The sequence below is a fragment of the Dasypus novemcinctus genome, chromosome 21 (genome assembly GCF_030445035.2).
Source record: "Dasypus novemcinctus isolate mDasNov1 chromosome 21, mDasNov1.1.hap2, whole genome shotgun sequence".
Lineage (NCBI taxonomy): Eukaryota > Metazoa > Chordata > Mammalia > Cingulata > Dasypodidae > Dasypus > Dasypus novemcinctus.
The window spans coordinates 5,722,588-5,743,502 of NC_080693.1; the positions used below are offsets into that span (position 1 = coordinate 5,722,588).

Consider the following 20,915-nt stretch of genomic DNA (forward strand, 5'->3'; position numbering starts at 1 on the left):
TTTCATATGGCTAATAAGATGTCCATTCTGAAAGAAACAAATTTAATTAGAATTTTGGAATACTTGTTTGTTAAAAGATGACACTGGATTACAAAGATAGATGCCTGCAAAGATGGCACTTCTTTCAAAAGTTGGTGGGGAACAGTAAATATATATGTATATATACTTTTTAAAGTTATTTTATGTTCAGAGAGATATTGTAATAGATAACAGTATTAGGTGCTTAGCTTTGTTTTGAAGACGCATTTCAGGCTGTTTAATGATTGGCACTCATGTGCTCCATCTTGTATTCCTGGTGAACTGGCACCTTCTTGGGCAGTGGGTTTCATTCAGTATTAGTGCACCAAATTGGAAATACTTTTACGGCTCTTGTAGGAAATTCATATGCATCCCTGGTGAACCAACTCCCCTCAGAAAATAATGTCTCTTAATTTCTTGAGAGAGAACACCCACCCCTTGCCAGGAACCCTAAATATGCTATCGGAAGCCTGCAAAGCACATCCTACTGTCCCTCTCCCTTAGGTGTGCTACAGGGGGGCTAGTTAATTTTCTGACTCCACCTTCTCCCAGACCAAGTTTCCTATCCCAGGGCATTTAGGTAAATTGGGCTCTCTCACCAGATTCACCTCTCCTCTCTTCCTAGGCTCTCCCCAAGTTAGCTGATATGCTCCTCCAAACTCAATAAAAGTGGGGAACCAGAAAATTGAGCCTGAACTCCTTGGGCCCCTCTGCACCTCCCACTAAGTCCTCCCACTCACAGGTAGTCCACGACCAGAGGAGTAGGGCAATGCCAGATTTCCAGGACTGCTGGGCTTGTGAAACAGAGCCCTGGGAGAATGTGGACTCGGGGTATGTAGATCTGCAAAATGTGGGTTGCAGGGGTGCAGGGAACACGGGCTTGGGGTTCATGCATTTGGGGAACACAGGGCTTGGGAATGCTGCTGCACGACTGGCAGCTGTCTGAGAGTGATGCACCCTCAGCCCTAGGGGGAAGGGATTTACCTTCCCATGGCTTCTGAGTTCAGGGTTAGAAACCCACAGTTCTACCTTGAGCAAGCACCAATTCTGCTGCAGTCTCTCCAGATCAACATCCAGGTACCTCCTGCCCTGTAGGTTCCTGAAACAGCCTGCTCCAGCAGAATTCCATCACCAACCAGCTGGTCCTTTGCAGGAGAGATGACAATGGTGTACTTACTCAGATGCCATCTTGCCCCACCCCTTTAAGCTGTGAGAGTGATTAGAACTACAGAATAAAGTTTTTTCCATTTTGCTTTTAATTGAATAATTTCTGGTAATTTTGACTGTTTAATAGGTGACCCACTGCTAGTAAGCCAGCCTCGTTTTGCTACACATTAGAGTACAATAGAGTAGTAGGGTGGCTGAGCCTGGTATTAATTAACCAGTTACCTGTAAGTCACTGGTGGCCCCATTGTTTTTAGTGAAGAGGGCTATTTTATTTTATAGACATGTTTATTTTTATTAACTATTTAGAAAATGGTTTACCAGGAATTTAAAATGTCTAATGTACTTTTGTACATGATTTAGAATAGAAAAGATAACATTATAATTATTAGGCATATATTTAGAACAGGATAAAGGTACAGCACTTAATATTAATGTATTACTTAATGCATAAGGATTCTGAGTTGCAATTAATAGTTTTAAGTTTCAGGTTTATAATACTTTACATGCTATCTCTCCATGGGAGCAGGCCATAATGCCAATTGTGTTTAAGTTCTACTCACAGTATTCTGGTATTTATTGCTCCACTTTGTATGTTTTTCACAGGAACTGCAGTACCATTGGTCTTAGAGAGAAACTAGGGAGTAGATTTTACCAGCCTGGTGCATAGTGGTCTCTGGCACTATAGTGCCAGTTTGGAGATGATATTCATTGTACATTTGGCTGTCCTTAGCCACAATTGGCTACTGCAGGAGCTTGAAACTGCAAAGTAGTTTCCATCCACTTCAGGAGCATGACCAGAAAGGTAGTAGATATTTTGTTTTAAAGGTTAGTGACCAAATTAGCCAGTAACTCATATGGAGAGGCAACCTGCAATGTATTCAAGGCCTGGTTTGAATGTACAAGAGAATTTGACAATGTTGAAGTTTATCCCTTGATTTTCATATATCTTTAAACATTTTCAATGTAATATGTTACATATCAAATGACTTTGTTTATTTTTACATTTTTTTACTATGATTTTACTTTAGTAGTAGAGGAAAAATTATTTTTCATTGTTAAAATGAAAATGGAAGATTCCCAATGGAATCAAGGTAACCTTTTATTACCGTTACTTAAATATGCAACTTGTAGTGACCTTTAGGCAGGTTTCATTGCTATGAAGTTATTTTTTGCTATTAATATTAATTCAGGGTTTTAGTTAATAATGACTTTTTAGAACTAGAACCATTTAAATGCTTCAGTTTGGGAGATGCTTTTACAAACTTTTTACAATTAGCTACAATTACAGACTAGCAAATTTACTTTAGATTACAATTAGGAGCCAATGGAATTTACCTTATGCATTTAAGAGAGAGCAACTCTACATTTAACTTTATTTCATTAAACATGAGCTTACAGTTTTTATTATTTTAAAGATTTAACATATATAATGTTAACTTGTTAACCTGATATTTTATAAGCTAGAGAGATAATAAGTTAAATAAGTTGAACTTGTTTTTGATTAAACAAAGAATGTTGTTTTCTTTTTTACAGGGGCTTAAAACCTTTGTTTTTGATAATTTTAAAACTATGAATAATTTTAAAAGCATACTAATATTTTAGGCTCTGGAATATAAAGCAATTATTTAACCTGTTTTAATTATAATTTAATAAGGATTTTATAGCTTTTTAAACAGTTTCTATATTTAGATTTTTACATGACCTTTCATAATGTTTAGTTTAATTTGGGTTTTAGGAATATATATTACTTACATAACTGCATATAATAGGCAGACATGAATAGTTTGATACAGAAACACCATTTAGTTATTTAAAACCTTTTTTTTTTCCTGGTTCATTTAAAGTATAGCTCCCTTACTGGCTTTCCTAGTTATATTGCTGTTTGGAGGGAACCTGGCAAGCATTTGGGCTTTTGTTTAGAATGCAAAGAAACCAGGTAGCTTTTACTCATTTTTTTTTCTTTTTGAGAAAGCCTGAACAATGAGGGGGGGAGGGGGAGGGTTGCTTAGTAAGGCTTGGTACACTCAGAAGAGTATTGCCTACTCTTGGAAAACCTGGCAACAGTTATTTCTGATTCCTGGTGGAAATGACCAATTAGATTAATTTATATTATTTTAAAGGTCAAGGAAAAAGACAACTTTTCCTTTAAAAGGGTAAAGAGGAAATGAGAAGACTAAAAATATTCAGAATAGCACAAAAGTGATATGCATAAGCCCCTTTCTTTTTAATTTAACTATAAGTTTTTAATGTTTAATTACTGGATTGAATTGTTAAGGGGTGGAACTGTAAGCTAAGGCAAATGCAAATGCAGTTTATAATTACTATCACAATAGTTGAAGACCAGGGGTGAAATTAGTCATAAAATAATTATAGGATAAGTTTAAATAATAACTACCACCATCACAGTAAGCACTAGATAAACCCGAAGTAGCCATAAATAGAGGCAAATTAATTCAATATCACTATTACAATAACCGAAATCCAGGCCACATTTACTCCATTGTAATAGCTTTAGTTATAAATTTATGCATGTATATAAAGGTACTTATACAATGATCTTAATTCTTAGTTACAGTTTTTAGTATGTTTTTACCTTAAGATGAATCAGATACTTTTATTTATTAAGTTACAAGAACCTTATTAGTAACAACCCTGAGAAACTTCCTTGTTTTTTTCTAGTAACTGAACAAATTTCATCTGCGAGCTATGCAATTAATTTACCTGCAAGACAGCATTAACATTCAAATATTCATTTTGTTACCTTTTACCATGATTTCTTAGGCACAAGCAAACTAACAAAAGTTAAACACAGATTTTAAAGTTGAACACAAGGTTAAGCACAGATCAAAACAGAAGAATTCCATATCTTAAGCATCTCCAGGGTATTGGGAGATAGGCTAATTAAATTTAGCATGATGTTGGTAAGCCGAATTGGTTTTTTTGTGGGTTTTTTTTAATTTTTTTTGTAGTTTTATGACCTTTACAGCTGATAGTTCTCAGCCAAACCATTAAAAGGGCTATCAAGTAATTAGAGGTTTATTGTTTCAAGCAATAGCCTCCTTCCTTTTGGTAAAGGTACTTTACCTGTTTTACAGCTTTAAAACATTTCAAAGCATTCTTATGCAGACTTGCAAAGAGAGAAATTCAGAAAAGCAGAACCTGGGGAGAAGTTAATTATACAAATTTATTTTGGCCCTTGATGCCGTAGGGAGGGAATTTTTATTGCATTTATCCTGGTCCTGCTCGGCACCGTCCTTCACCTCCCCCCTTCCATGCAGCCAGGTGTGATTAGATAGGAATGTGGCTTATGAATAGAAGGCATGGACTCACTGGAAAGGGGCAAGCTGCTCCCTCCTTTCCTGGGTCTCTGCTTTTGCTGCACATCCTCTTAAAGGTAGGAGGGTGAAACGTGTTGGTGGCAAGTTCCAGGCTGCTAAAATGGCTTGAAAAGAACTTTCTAAGCTTGGCAATTTCCCAGGGGACCCCTGTACTGGCAGGGCTATGATTTAAGTTACTGGTTTCATCAGCCATCCTGACTGGGGCCAATTTTAATAAACTTGGGTGTGCGGCACAGACATGGATGACCCTCAAGCCCCAGCAAATGGGCGGACCCAGAGAGGTGAGACAGCAGAGCATGTGCACACATCCAGACTCTGGGGTTTTGCTTTATAAACTACAATCATTTCACTCCTTTGCTAATGGCAAGGGAGGGCTCCAGCTTAACCAAAGTTTAGCACTTTACATAATTACACAATTTAACACTAGCACTGGACAGACACAGACAGAAGCACAAAACCTATTAATTAATCTGACTTACAATTTCTATTTTTTTCTGGCATGGCTACTCCTGCAATCATTACAAACTTTAGAAAGAGAGAACACTTAACATTTAAATCTGAACAAGATTTCCTGCTTAATCTTGCTGTCTACAAAGTGAATTCATCTGCAATCCAGCACAAAAACAAAAGGCTCTGGCTAAACCTTTTTCATTATTTAACTTTACATTCAGATCAAGTCTCACTGCAAAGCTGATTCATTTTTCTGTAACAAAGATTTTCTAGATGAGACCAATTTTTAGGATGTTAAATTAAGCCTATCAACATCCTTTCCTATTATAATCAGGCCTTCACTACCTCATTTTAGGCAAGATTAAAACCAGATGCTAATCATCATTAGCCAAACCTAAACACCAGATTTTTCCCCCTTTTTTTTCTTTCCTTTCAGACCTGGAGGAGACAGCTTCACCCCAATTTCTGGAGGTAATGGGGTCTCCTTGGGAGGTGATTGGGCTCCCCTTCCTAACAATTAAAGCTAGGGTTTTCCTGACACTGCTCCCCCAGGGGAGTCTTACCTTTTTTCCATGTTTGGAGTTTTTTCATTCCAAGAATTTTTCCAGAACTTCTGTTATCCCTGATTTTCATCAGGAGGATTCCAGCAGAACCCACATCTTTTTCTTGACTAAACGTAGTCGAGGGGCACCCAGATTTGGGGTTCACCTAAGTCTTCCTGGTTCCCCAGGGATCTAGAAGGAATAGCGAAATGCTGCCTTCTCTGACCTTCATTTGCAAATCCTGGATGAGCCCCCAAATGTTGTAGACATTGAGAGAGGTTCAATTATTGCATATGGGAAGGCCAGGACTCAGTAATAATTTTGGGAAGGAATAAAGAATTTATTTATGACCAGCCAGGCTCGGGAGTGACTCATCCAAAACCCGAGCTCCGAATAAGATTTTTGAGTTCTTTTTATGCAGAGGAAGAGTTAAATGGTCCTTTCTTTCAGTGCTCAACAAGTTTGAATTAACACATATCTTCCACATTTTAGGTAAGCTTTTAGCATGAATCCTGTACATTCTAGGTAAGCTTTCAGCATGAACTTCACACATTCCATGTAAGCTTTTAACACATTTGGTTTGCATCCTTCCTGAATATTTAAAGTTTATTTACATTGCTTAATTGTTTTTCCGGTACTGGAGTTGTTGCCATGGCTACCAAGGGCAGGGCTGCAGCTTTCACTGTCTGACACACACAGCTTCAGTTATTTACGAAGAGATGAACAGCCCCCACCCATAGCCTATATCAGCATCACCATTTACAGTTCTGATTTTAGTTGTGTCTTTTCATTTTCCTTTGTAAGTCTAGTCATGTTACTTTTATTAATTGTTTTTGAATGAACCAACTTTTGTATTGTTTATTTTCAATTATTTTTCTACTGATATGGGCTGTGTGTGGGGGGCTGTATGTTTCTTCATAAATAACCTGGGCTGTATGTGTAAGCTAAATATGTTAATTCAAGTTTACCTGGAATGTGGAAAATATGCATGGGGGGATGTATATGTTAATTGAGACTTACCTAGAGAGTATATGTTAATTGAAGACCTATCTGATACTTACCTAGAAAGTGTGATAATTGAAAACTAATCTGATACTCAGATAAAACACTTGAAACTCTAAGAAACTAACAAAAGGTTCTTTTGCATATAAACACCACCATTTAGCTCCTGACTCATATATCCTCTGTATAAAATAAACTCAAAAATCTTATTCCAGGCTAGGGTTTTTGAACAGAAGAGTTTCTGAGTCCAGCTGGTCATAAATAAATTTTTTCTTCCCGAAATTATTACTGAGTCCTGGCCTTCCATATGCAATTATTAAATCTCTCTGCTTCCACAACACTACCCTATTTCATTTATCTCTTCTCTAATCTTCCTTCCTTCTGATAACTTTGGGTATACTTTGCTCTTTTTCTAGTTCAAGATGTCCAGCAATGTACTTAATTTTTTCATCTTTCTTCTTTTTTACTATAGGCATTCACAGCTATAAATTTTCATCTGAGTATCACCTTCATTGCATCCTGTAAGTTATGGTATGTTGTGTCTTGGTTTTATTATTTCTAATTATTTTCTGATTTCCCATGTGAAGAAGAAATTTACTATGTTATTTACCCATTTATACATATTGTTGGACACTTGCACTGCTTTTGGGATTTGTGAATAATGCTGCTATGAACATCAGTGTGCAAATATCTCTTCAAGTCCTTGCTTTCAAAACTTTTTTGTTAATGCCTAGAAGTGGGTTTGCTGGGTCAAATGGTAAATGTTGTTTCTGAAAGCCTTTGTGAAAGAATGTAAGTGCTCCCAGCTTCCATTTTATTTTCTGTAAAGTGCTGGAAAGCACCAATGATATGCCTAAAAACAAATATTGCTGATTGGATTAATTTGATGAGAATTTGCTAATGTGGGGTTTCCTTAGCAAAGCCTAATAATAATGTCATTTTATTCATTATTTATTTTTATCACTTAGAGGTTTTTAGGCTCATTAAATAAGATTTCAGAACTTGAGTACTTTTTTCAGCTTTGTAAGGCAGAAATAAATGCAAAGTCCTTAGCTAGAAAGATTTCTTTGAATCCTGTTCTTTAATTAACTGACACAAAAACCTGTACCACATCAGTGACAAATACTGAATCCAGATTTTTTTGCATATACAATGTAAATAAAAATGCATTACTTGACATATACTGTTTTATATCCATTGTGTCCTTATTATAATATTTGGTCCTTTAATAATGAGTTTTGTTTGCACTGGAATAAAATCTAAAGAAATTTTGAGTTGATTTATATTCATTGCCCTTATAGTTTAAGCATGGCAATGTATTGTTTTCATTTTTATCTCTTCAGATTTTCTTAGCAAGTCAATTTATTTATCCGGAAAATTTTCACATGTTTAAAACAGATTAATTTGAGAAATAACCAATATTGTTTTAATACTTGTCCTTTTGTGTTATGATACAGATATAGGCTTTGCTAATAGAAATAAAATTCCACTTAATAATTACTACATTAAAGAAAAGTAACTAGCTCTTGATGGGACATCATATTCAACCCTGGACATTTTTAAAGACTTCACCTAAAGTGATTTATAGATTCAGTGCAATCCCAATAAAAATTCCAGCAACTTTCTTTGCTGAAATGGAAAAGCCAGTCATCAAATTTGTATGGAAGGGTAAGGTTCTTCAATAGAAAAAATCATCTTAAAAAAGAAAAATGAAGTTGGTTGACTTTCACTTCCCAATCTTAAAAATTATTACACAGCCATAGTAATCAAAACAGCATAGTACTGGCATAAGGAGAGACATACTAATGATTGAAATTGAATTGAGAGTTCAGATGTCAACCCTCATATTTACAGCCAACTGATGGTCCACTCAGTGGGGATATAATAGTTTCGCCAAAAATGATCTTGGGAAAATTTGATATCCATGTACAAAGGAATGGAGGTGGGTCCCTAGTTCTCACCATGTAGAGCAAACAAATAAAAATGGAACAAAGACCTAAATATAAGAACCAGAACTATATAGCTTTAGAAGAAAACACAAGGAAGCAACTTCAGGACCTTGTGTTAGGCAATAGTTTATACAACTCTATATTCAAAACACAAGCTTTATTATTATTTTTTATTTTAAAAAATTTAAAAAAGGTAAATGGGACTTCTTCAAGCTTAAAAATTTTTGCACCTCGAAGGCAGCTCTATCAACTTTCATCCTGTTTGGACTAGACTGTTGGATGGATATCTGATTCTGTCCCCACTCTGTCAAGGCAGGAGGAGAAATAGTGCACCCTCAACCTCTTTGGAAAACTATAAGTGACTTTTTTGTTTGAATATTTACTTGGTTGATTTAAATCTTTGACTATTTTGATTTCTATTTAAGTTGATTCTGACAGATTTTGCTCATACTTTCAGTGTTTCTGAGGAGGAACAGGCTTTTGGAGACTCTAATCTGCCTTTTTAAATTGATGTCTCCCTAACTTATTCTTTAATTAGGTTTGACTTATGATTCACTCACCTGTCTTGGTATAATTCTACTCATATTTTATATTTATTTTTTTGTTTTTTATTTTATTTTTCATATTTAAAGATACTTTAGATTACATAAATATTGCATCAGAAATATAGGGGGATTCCCCAATACCCCATCCCCTCCTCATCCCAGTTTCCAACAATAAGATCTTTCATTATTGTGGTACATTTGTTACAATGGATATACATATATTGAAGCATTGCTGCTAACCATGCACTATAGTTGAATCTTTTCTATTTCTTTTTGAGTCAGTTTTGTAAGCTTGTGTGTTACTAGGAATTTGTTTACTTCATATAGCTTTTCTATTTTGTTGGTGTACCATGATTTATTGTCTTTTCTTATAATCCTCCTTATTTTTGTAAGGTCATTAATCTCCCATTCATTTCTGGCTTTAGGAATTAGAGTCTCCTACCTTATTTTCATGGTCATTCTCACTAAAAAAGCATCAGTATTTTTTATATTTCCAAAGAATGAGTGTTTGAATTTGTTGATTCTATTGTTTTTCTGATCTCTCTTTTGATCATATCCAATCCAATTTTTATTATTTCCTTTCTTCTGATAGTTTGGGATTAGTTTTCTCTCCTTTTCCCAGTTGTAAAGAATGTGAAGTTTGGATATTTATTTGAAATTAATCTCTGAGCACTTATTTTGCTTCATCCCATTTGTTTTCATATCTTTTATTTGTTTCCCTTCATCCCTTTTGTTTTTATTTTCCTTCATCTTCATCTTCTTTATGGATCCTTATTTTGTTAAATGTTTGTTAAACAGTGGTTTTATTTTGTTGTTGTTTGTTTAATCTTGTCATGTATTTGTGAATGGAGTTTTATATGGAATATTTTTAAAAGAGACTTGAAGTCTCCCACCAGCCAACCTTATATAAATTTTTTTTCAATTATGTACTGGATAGTTAAAATAAACACACATAGCTACTGGAAAAAAACCCTTATATTTTCTTCAGACAAGTAGACTGAGTAACATTATGACTGAAATATTGTCTCTTTTTCAGTCAGCTTCTTCTGCATAACTGTAAAAAATTCTCATGCATAGTAATGAATATTTATTTATCACTTCTGTATTTGTGGAGTTCAGTTTACCTTGGCTCTTGCAGTGGTATGTTAGTAACCATTATGCAAACATGCTTATAGAGTTCTGCTTTTCTCTTGAGCATCTGAGTGTAGACTTTTGAAGACTATTTCCCAAGACATCCATTAGCCCCATGTGAACATTAGACATTGGTAGATTTGAACCTTAGCTGAATCATGGGGTAAATTCTAGTAGAACCTGGCTCAAAAGAATGTTTGTCAGCCAGAATAAAGAAGAATAAACTTGAAGATAGGATAATTGAAATGATCTAGTCTGAAAGACAGGAAGAAAAAAATAAAGAAAAGGTAAACAGTGTAAGGGACATGTGGAAGACCAATTGTATGAAAACATGCACTAATCGAGTCCCAGCAGAAGAGAGAGCAAGACACGAAAAGAATATTAGAAGAAATAAGCCTTCCCAAATATGAAAAAAAAAACATGAGTATTTGCATAAGTAAAGACAGCAACACAAATACACATTAAATGTAAAAGGAAAAACGTAGTGCAGTAAGCAAAATTAGAGAATAAACTTGCTGTGTACAGATATATTTCTGAGAGTACAGACTCATATCCAGGCCACACTTACAGTGAATCTCACAATAAATTGAATTACATGATTTTTTTTTGTTTCCTAGACATATACAAGTTATGTTTATATTCTGCACTAAGTGCATCATAGCATTATATCTTAAAAGTCAAAGATATAATGCCTTAATTAAACAAATTTTATTGCTGATGATGTGATCCAAGATGATATCAGAGTAGGTAGGGCATGGCTCCTTTGCAAAATAGGGGAGGAGGCATAAAAGTATTCTGAGAGCCATTTGGAGACCTGCAGACAAGGAGAGTGCTGCATGTATCATTTGGGAGGGACTGAGGACAAAGAGAGGGAGTGTCCAAAGGCAAAACCATGAGTTGGTATCCCCATGGCTGGAAATTCCATTTATCCATCCCCCCCCACCCCAAGGCAAACAGCCTTGTTAAAATCTGAGGCTGAGTGGCCAACACAGAGGGGAAAGAACAGGTTCTTCCCTGGGATGAGGGAGGGTATGGCAGAAGTCTGACTGTGGTGTCTCCTCAGTGACTGTAGCTGCCATAACTTGTTGGTTCAGAAGAGCTAGTAGAAATTAAAGGATTCATCTCCATGGAAGGATTTGTCTATGAACACTTTCTGCTGTGAAGAAGACAGGCTTGATAGACATGGTCGGGCCCAGCTTGTGGCTCTCTGCCCCTGTTTTGATTACTCGAACAGGGCAGTATTAAAGTCTTAGAGAAAAATGAACTAAAAATCAAAGAAGAGCTGTGAAATATAACCACTAGCAATAGAGAGAAATTGATTAACATAGCCAAATCAATAACATAATCAGATGCCAAGATATTAACAAAAGATTATCCATATTAAGAAATAGGAAGATATGACCCAGCTAAAGGAACAAACCAAGAATCCAGATGAGACCCAGGATTTAAGACAACTAATAAATGATATCCACATAAATCACCTTAATTTAAGTAGATGAAGGGAAATATGACTAAAGAGATAAAGGATATTAAAATGACCCTGTGAGAGCATGAAGAACAACTTGAAATCCTGCAAAAAAGTAACAGCCAAAAAAAAAAAAAAAAAAGTAACAGCCTGTGGGAATGAAAGAAACAGTGGAGGAGAGTAAAAATATATTAGCAGCATATAATGGCAGATTTGATATGTTAGAAAATGAGTAAGTGAATTTGAAGACAGAGCATTTCAACTTGAAAAGGTAGGAGAAAAGACAGAAAAGAATAAAAAAAGTCGAACATAGTTTTAGGGTTCAATAACAACATAAAATTGCAGAAATGTATGTGTTTTAAGTTTCCCAGATCTAGAAGACAAAGGAAAGGGGATAGAAAGAATATTTGAGGAAATACCACCTGAAAATTATCTAACCCTTGTGGGAGACATGAATATAAATGTTCAAGAAGGACAGTGTACCGCAAACAGAACAAATCAAGTAGACCTTCTATGAGATATCTACTTTTCAGAGAGTCAAAGACCAAAGATGTAGGATTTTGAGAGCATAAGAAAACAAAACAGTTTACTTACAATGGAGCCACAATAAGGTTAAGTTATGGTCTCTCATCAGAAACCATGGAGGCAAGAAGGCAGTGGTATGATATATTAACGTACTGAAAGAGAGAAACTGCTAGACAAGAAATCTTTATCTGCCAAAACTACCCTTCAGAAATGAAGAAAATTTTAAAGTCTTTATAGACAGACAAAAATGGAGAGTGTATTACCAAGAGATGAGATCTTCAGGAGATTTTAAAGGGTGTCTTATAGCCTGAAAAGAAAAGACAAGGGCAAGAGCCCTGAAGAAGTGTGTAGAAATGAAGACTTAAGTAAGAGAAACTGAAAGAATTAAAAATACAGAGAGTAGTAAAAAAAACCAAGGGATTAAATGGGTGAAGTAAATAATACATTTACCATAGTAACAATGAATGTTAATGGATTGAACTCTCCAATTAAAAACATGGACTGATAGAATGGATTTTTTTAAAAAGCCATCTGTTTGTTGTCTCTAAGAGCTACACTTTAGATACAAAGACACATTCAGGCTGAACATGAAAGATTGGAAAAAGATATTCCACACAAATAGCAATTTACAAAAGAGAGTGTAGTGATACTAGTATTGGATAAAATATATTTTAAATGCAAATCTCCTATAATAAATTAAGAAGGTTACTATATATTAATAAAAGGGAACATTCACCAAGAGGAAATAACAATAATAAATATATATGTACATAGATAGTTGCCCCAAAATACATGAGGTTCACACTGGCAAAACTGAAGGAATGAATTGATGACTCTACAATAATAGCTGGAGACTTCAACAGTCAACTCTCGGCATAGAACATCTGTAGAGAGCATAAGTAAGAAAACAGCTTGAATGATATGAGAAATGATCTAGATATAGTAGATATTTATAGAGCATTACACTCCCCCTAAGAGCAGGATATATATTCTTCCCAAGTGCTCGTGGATCTTTCTCCAGGATAGACCATATGCTGGGAGATGGGGATAGGGCAGATCTCAATAAATTTAAAAACATTGAAATTGTACTAAACACTTTCTCTGACCACAATGGAATAAACTTGGGATTTAATAATTGGTGAGAACAGGGAATTTTCACAAATATATGCAGATTAAACAAAACATTCTTATTAATCAGTGGCTCAAAGAAAAAATCGCAAGAGACAATACCTCAAAACAAATGAAAATGAGAACACAATGTAACAAAACTTATGAAATATAGCAAAGGCAGTGCTATTAGACAAATTTATAGCACTCAATGCTTATATTAAAATAAAAGAAAGAACTAAAATCAAAGACCTAGCTGCACATATGGAGGAAAAAGAAAAAGAACAGCAAACTAATCAAAAAGTAAGCAGAAAGAAAGAAATACAATTATAGTAGAAACAAATGAAGTGGTGAGTAAATAAAATAATAGAGAAACTAAACAGAACTAAAATTTGGTTCTTTGAGAAGACCAATAATGGATAATTAGAAAAAAGAGCATATTCAAATAAATGAAATTAGAAGTGAATAGGGTGACATTACCACAGATCACACAGAAATAAAAGAGTTCTTAAGTGGATACTATGAACAAATATGTGCCAACAAACTAGACAACATTGATGGAATGGATAAATTTCTGGAAACAAGAACAAATCCCACCAACACTCAACAAACCAATTACAAGATATTCAAATAGTCATCAAAAACCTCCACAAAATGAAAAGTCCAGAACCATATGGCTTCACAGATTAATTCTCCCAATCTTTTAAAGAACATATACCAATCTTGCTCAAACTCTTTAAGAAGTTAACCAGAGGAAATGCTACCAAACTCATTCTAAGATGCTAACATCACACTAATACCAAAGCAAAATAAAGATAAAATGTAAAAAGAAAATTACAGGCAGTTTCTTTAATGAATATAGATGAAAAAATCTTCAAAAAAGACTTGATAACCAAATCCCAAAACACATTTAAAAAATACACCACAATCACGTGTGCTTTATATGAGGTATACAAGGGGAGTTCAACAGAAGAAAATCAGTGTAATACACATTAATAAATTGAAGAAGAAAGATCACATGATCATTCAACAGATGTAGAATGTGCATTTGAGAAAATAAAAAACCGTTCTTATTAAAAACACTCCAGATGATAGGAATAGAAGGAAGCTTTCTCAGTATAATAAAGTGCATATATGAAAAACCCACAGCTAACATTGTACTCAATGGAAAACTCTGACAACTTTCCCACTGAGATTGGAAATAAGACACAGATGCCCACTGTCTTCACTGTTATTCAATTCAGTACTAGAAGTTCTAGCTAGAGCAGTTAGATTTGATAAATAAATAAAAGGCACCCAAATAGAAAAGGAAGAAGTAAAACTTACACTACTCACTGATGATATGATCCTATACTTAGAAAGTCCTAAAAAATCCACAACAAACTATTAGAACTTATAGACCATTACAGCAAAGTTGTGGGACAAAAAAATTAATGCATAATAATGACTAGCATTTCTATATACTATTAATGATCAATCTGAGAAGAAAGAAACATTTCCATTAACAATAATAACTAAAAGAAACAAATATTTAGGAATAAATTTAACCAAGGACATAAAGGACCTGAATTCAGAAAACTATAAAACATTGCTAAAAGATACTAAAGATGACTAAAAAAATGGAAGGATATTCAATGTTCATGGGTTTGAAGACTAAATAACATTACAATGGCAATTCTACCCAAACTAATCTGTAGATTTACCATCATTCTAATAAGAATTCCAATATACTTCTTGGTGAATTGAAAAAGTCAATTATTAAATTTATCTGGAAGGATAAGAGTCCCTAAATAGTGAAAAATATCTTTAAAAAGAACAAATAATGGACTTTTACTTCCAGACTTTAAAGCATATTATCTAGCTACAGTGGTGAAAACAGTATGGGACTGGCGTATAGATAGACAAATTGACCAATGGTATCAAATTTAAAAATTGGAAATAGACTGTCAAGTGATTTTTGACAAGGCTGTCAAACCCACTCAACTGGTTCAGAACAGCCTATTCAAGAAATGGTGCTTAAAGAACTAGACATCCATATCTAAAAGAAAGAGGACAACTATCTCACACCTTATACAAAAATTAATTCAAAATGAATCAAGGACCTAAATATAAAAACTAGAACCATAAAAACCCCTAGAAGAAAATGTAGGGGAAAATCTTCAAGATCTTTTTGTTGGTAATTTCTTGGACCATATACCCAAATATGAGCAACAAAAGAAAAAAAATAGATAAATGGGATTGACTCAAATACTTTTGCCTTTCAAAGGATTTTGTTAAGAAGGAGAAAAGACAGGCAAATCAATTGGAAAACATCTTTGGAAACCATATATCTGATAAGGGATGGATCTACATGTTATTTAAAAAATCATACAACTTGACAAAACATCAAACAACATAATTAAAAATGGGCAAATATTTTCAAATACATTGTTTTCTGAAGTGGAAATATAAACAGAGAAAACACATATGAAAAGATGTACATTATAACTAGTTATTAGGGAAATGAAGATCAAAACTACAATGAGGTATTATGCCAAAAAACATAGCAGGAAACTGCAAGCATAGTAAAGGATGTGGAGAAATAGGAACACTCCTTCACTATTAGTGGGAGTGTAAAATAGTGCATCCTCTGTGGAATATGATTTGTCAGTTCCTCAGGAAACTATAGATTTGCCATATGATCCATCAATCCTGCTACTAGGCATATATTCAAATGAACTGAAAGCTGGGACATGAACAGATATTTTCACACTGATGTTCAATGTGGTATTCATGGTTGCGAAAAGATGGAAACAACCCAAGTGTCCATCAAGCAATGAATGGATAAACAAGATATGGCATATTCATTCAATGGAATATATTCAGCTATAAGAAGAAAATATTTTGAGGAAGCACATGAAAACATGGAGGAACCTTGAGGGTATTATATTGAGTGAAATAAGCCAGATACTAAGAATGAATACTATATTGTCTCACTGTTGTGAAGTAAATACAATGCGTAGACTTATGGAGTTGAACTTGGAAGTATAGGTTGGTGGGAGATGAAATGTGGGATGAGAAGGGGGAGATGATGCTGGATGTGAGTTTTATAAGGTCAAATATAAATATGTGGTAATGGATGGACCTGATGGTAAAACATTGTAATGAATGTAACAAGCCCTGTTGATGTATGGATGTGATTGTGGTGTAAATGAATATTCTAGAGATTATTAGAGGACAGCTGGATGTTAATATAGGAAATGTATAACAATGATTTTGGTGGTAGATGAGGATTATGGTAAATCATATAAAAACAGGAATGTTCTATAAGAATGTGGTGATGCATGGGAAAAATATGGCCAATGCAATTTATAGACTACAGTTAACAATATTGTAATATTTTTGTAGCAAAAGCATAGAAGGTAATATATTAATGCTAAAGGTACAAAAAGGATTATGTGGTTTGCTTTTGTGAGATATGAATATGATTAAGCAGTTTTTTCTCACTTCATTTTTTTTCATTAGTAAGGAGAACTTGACTTCATCATTTAGGTAATATGTGTTAATCTATATATCCTTCTGAACACTAGAGGAACAGTTGAGTTAGTTGTTGGAATTAAAGGGGTAAATATTGCTTTAACAGAACTTTTAGGAGTAATACTTCCATAAATTTTTGAGCTGCCCTCTTCTGTTATTTTATTTTTTTATTTTGAAATAAAGTTTGAATAAAAATGCTTTATTGCTTAAAAATGCTAACCATCATCTGAGCCTTCAACAAGTCATGATCTATTTTTGTGGGTGATTTCTTGCCTAATTGTTGATGACTGCTTACTGGTCAGGTTGGTAGTTTTGGAGGATTGGGGTGGCTGTGGCAATTTCTTAAAATAAGACGACAATGAATCTTGAGGCATAAATGGAGTCATCTTTTCACAAAAGATTTTCCTGAAGTAGCAGCTGATTATGTTTGATGGTATTTTACCCACAGTAGAACTTGGATTCGTCTTATCCATTAAAGTTTTATCATGAGATTGTAAACTAAGGAACATCTTCATGTTCTACTTCTAATTATAATTCTTTTAGTATTTGCCCCACATCTGCAATTACTTCCTCCACTGAAGTCTTGAATCCCTATCCGTGACGGTCGGAATTAACTTCTTCCAAATTCTTGTTCATGGCAATATTTTGACCTCCTCCCATGAAGCACAAATGTCCTTTTTTTTTTCATTAAAGAAGCTTTAGATTACATGAATGTTACACCAAAAATATAGGGCATTATCATAGATGTCACCCCCTCCATCTGTCACACTTTCCCTCATTAACAACATCTTTCATTAGTGTGGTACATTTGTTATACTTGATGAGTAAATATTAAAGAATTGCTAGTAACCATGGTCTAGAGTTTACATTATGGTTTACACTTGGCACTGTGCAATTTTATAGGTTTTGACAAAATGTATGTTGGCCTGTATCTGTAATTGCAGTATCATACAGAACAATTCCAATGTCCAAAAAATGTCCCATATTACACTTGTTCTTCCCATTCATGCCTCTCAGAATCACTGGTGACTACTTCCTTTATATCAATGGTACAAGTTCTTCCATTATTAGAATTAAAATAAGTCCACTTTGGTCCAGAGTTGAACTCCCACAAATATTCATTCTTCAATCTTGAGGAAATGGACATGGTGATGTTCCCTCTGCTTCTGATTGAGAGGGTCTTAGATCCCACCAGGCAGGTGATTGGAATTCTCTTGCTTGCAGCTGTAGATACTCCCTGTTTTTTGGGGATGGAAATTGTCCATAATCCTCCTTTTGTAATTGTAATTGTTCTGGGTGTGTCCAGTGAACTGAAAAGTAGGAGTTGATTGCTACTGAAATCCAGGGCTCAACCAGCATATGAACAGCCAGAAGATTAAAGTCTCTGGGACACATTTAATGGGTATAGTGCAAATTATAGGTTCAAATAAAAGGGTCATAAGAGCCATGTATAGGAAAATTATAAATGAGTCTAATTCTGATACATTGAGGGGATAGGTATGAGATATTCTAAGGCAAGACCCACTGAAAGGTTGTTGAATTCTTGAGATTGTCTACCTTGCCTATAGTGCCTAGAAGTCTCTAGAACCCTCAGGAACCCCTCTGCTTAAGGCACTGTCTACTGTGGCAGTGAGATCATCCTGAGATATGCGTAAGTGTAACCTTTGGAATGACCTCCTGACTCAATGAACTCTCTTAGCAATAAAAAGTCATTTGTATTTATATTTCACTCTTTTGCTCCAGGTGTTTTCCAAATGCATTGCAGTTTGGCACTTGGTAAGAATCCCTTGTGCCAGGGAGGCTCATCTCTAGGAGTCATGTCCCATGTGAGGAGGAAGGTAATGTGTTTATATGCTGAGTTTGGTTTAGAGAGACACCACATTTGAGCAACAAGGAGGCTTTCAGGAGGTAACTTTTAGGCCGTATATAATTCTAGGATAAGTTTCATTTCAGAAGAATGAGGTTCCTAAGTACAACTAGCTCATTGGTCTGTCATTTGCTAGGCACTGCCCATGTACCCTAGGGATTTTTGCCACTATATTAGTGAATATAGCAGACTCCCCAGAATGGGAATTTGATATTTTTTCAGTTATTTTGTGGGTCTCCACCTACTGAGGCAAGACCCCATGATCACTTGAACACATTCATATTCTGTAAAGACATGTCACAGGTACACCCTTCCCACACATACCCCCAACTCAGGCACCCCAAATCAGTGATTTTCCCCTTCCACGGTTAGGACCTTTTTGCAATCCAAAACCTTCTCAAAAACAAATCCAAAAAATAAAGAACCTAAAAAAATAAAATATACATGAAAAAAATTGCAGTGTCTTTAATCACCATAAGATCTATCTTTTATTTAGTGACAATTTCTTCCATATGTTCCCTCAGTGTCTTCTATTTTTTTCAATTTATTTTCAAAAAAGCTTTAGGTTATAGAAAAGTCACATCACAAATATAGGGGACTCTTGTATTTCCCTCCCACTTCCCCTTTCTCTCACACACTTTCCCCTTCAATAACATCTTACATGAGAATCATACATTTTTTACAATTAGTGGACAAATATTGAAGCATTGCTCTTAACCATGGTCAATGGTTTACATTTTTGTTCACATTTTGCACTGTACACTTTTATAGGTATTGACAAAATGTATACAGGCCTATATCTGTCATTGCAAAATCATGGAGAACAATTCCAGTACTCTAAAAAATATTCTATGTTCCATTTATTCTTCCTCCTCTCTCTTCCCCTCCCCTCAGTAACTGTGGTAACAACTAAGTTTCCATTTTTGAAGAATAAGTTTCATAATTACATGAATTAATATTAAGGGCTTGACATATTGGTCTGTTTTCTTTTATTAGGCATTGCCCCTCAAATTGAGAACCTAGCAGGTCTCCCCAGGATGGGAGTTTACTATTTTCTTGCTTATTGTCTGGGTCTCCATGCACTGAGCTAGCATCCTATAACAGGATTAACGCTTTTGTAAGTGTTCTGCCATATTAAGGGGAAGAACAGTGCCATCATTGTAATTTCAGCCACAGACATGCCAATCCTGAGTTTATCTGTTCCTTCCTTCTTCCTTGAGCCCTCCCCCCATTTCCATGGATTATCTAAAACAAACCCCCACCCTACTCACCCTAATATTCTAGCACCATTTACCTCACTCATCCCTGCACCACTGTCACCTACATCCACTGCCAAACCACCCTATTTCACCTTATCATAGGTTTCATCCAGATTGGCATCAGCTCACCATATTCTACTTCCTTTCCGTCTCCTGATAACCTGTCTTCTAGACTCTAGCTCTGTGAGTCTGCTCAGTGTGCTTAGGTTATACCATTGAGGCCATGTAATATTTGTCCTTCAGTTACTGGCTTACTTAACATAAGGTCTTCAAGAGACTTCCATGTTGTCCCATGTGTCAATACTTCATTCCTTCTTACAGCTCATAATATTCCACTGTATGTATATATCACAATTTACTTATCCATTCATCTGTTGATGGACACTTGTGTTGATTCCAACTTTTGGCAATCATGAATGATGCCACTATGAACATTGTTGTGCACATATCTGTTTGTGCCCTGCTTTCAATTCTTCAAGGTATATCCCCAGCTGTGGTATTGCCAGATCGTATGTCAGTTCTTTAATTAGCTTCCTAAGGAACTGCCAAACCATCCTCCACGATGACTGCACCATTCTGTATTCCCACCAGCAGTGAATGAGTGTTCCCTTTCCTCCTCATCCTCTCCACTTGTAGTTCTCTGTTTCATTAATAGCTGCCAGTCTCATAGGTATAAGATGGTATCTCATTGTGGTTTTGATTTGCATTTCCCTAATAGCTACTGATGTTAAGCATCTTTTAGTGTGCTTTTTAGTCATTTGTATTTCTTCTTTGGAGAAATCTCTTGCCCATTTTTTGGTGTTTTTTTTTAAATATATATTTTTATTTGTTTTAATAAGATACTTAGATTACATAAAATATTACATTAAAAATATAAGGCATTCTTATATGCCCCACTCCCCATACTTCCCACTCTTCCCCACATTAACAACTTCTTTCATTAGTGTGGTACATTAATTGCAATTGATGAGCACATTTTGGAACATTGCCAATAATCATGGATTATAGCTTACACTGTAGTTTACACTCTCTCC

General features: G+C 35.0%; 1 pseudogene; it reads left to right on the forward strand.

The window, feature by feature from the left end:
• The first annotated feature begins 4,761 nt into the window (after positions 1-4,761).
• LOC101418632 (desmin-like) overlaps positions 4,762-20,915 on the forward strand; it is a 29,841-nt pseudogene continuing 13,687 nt past the window's right edge.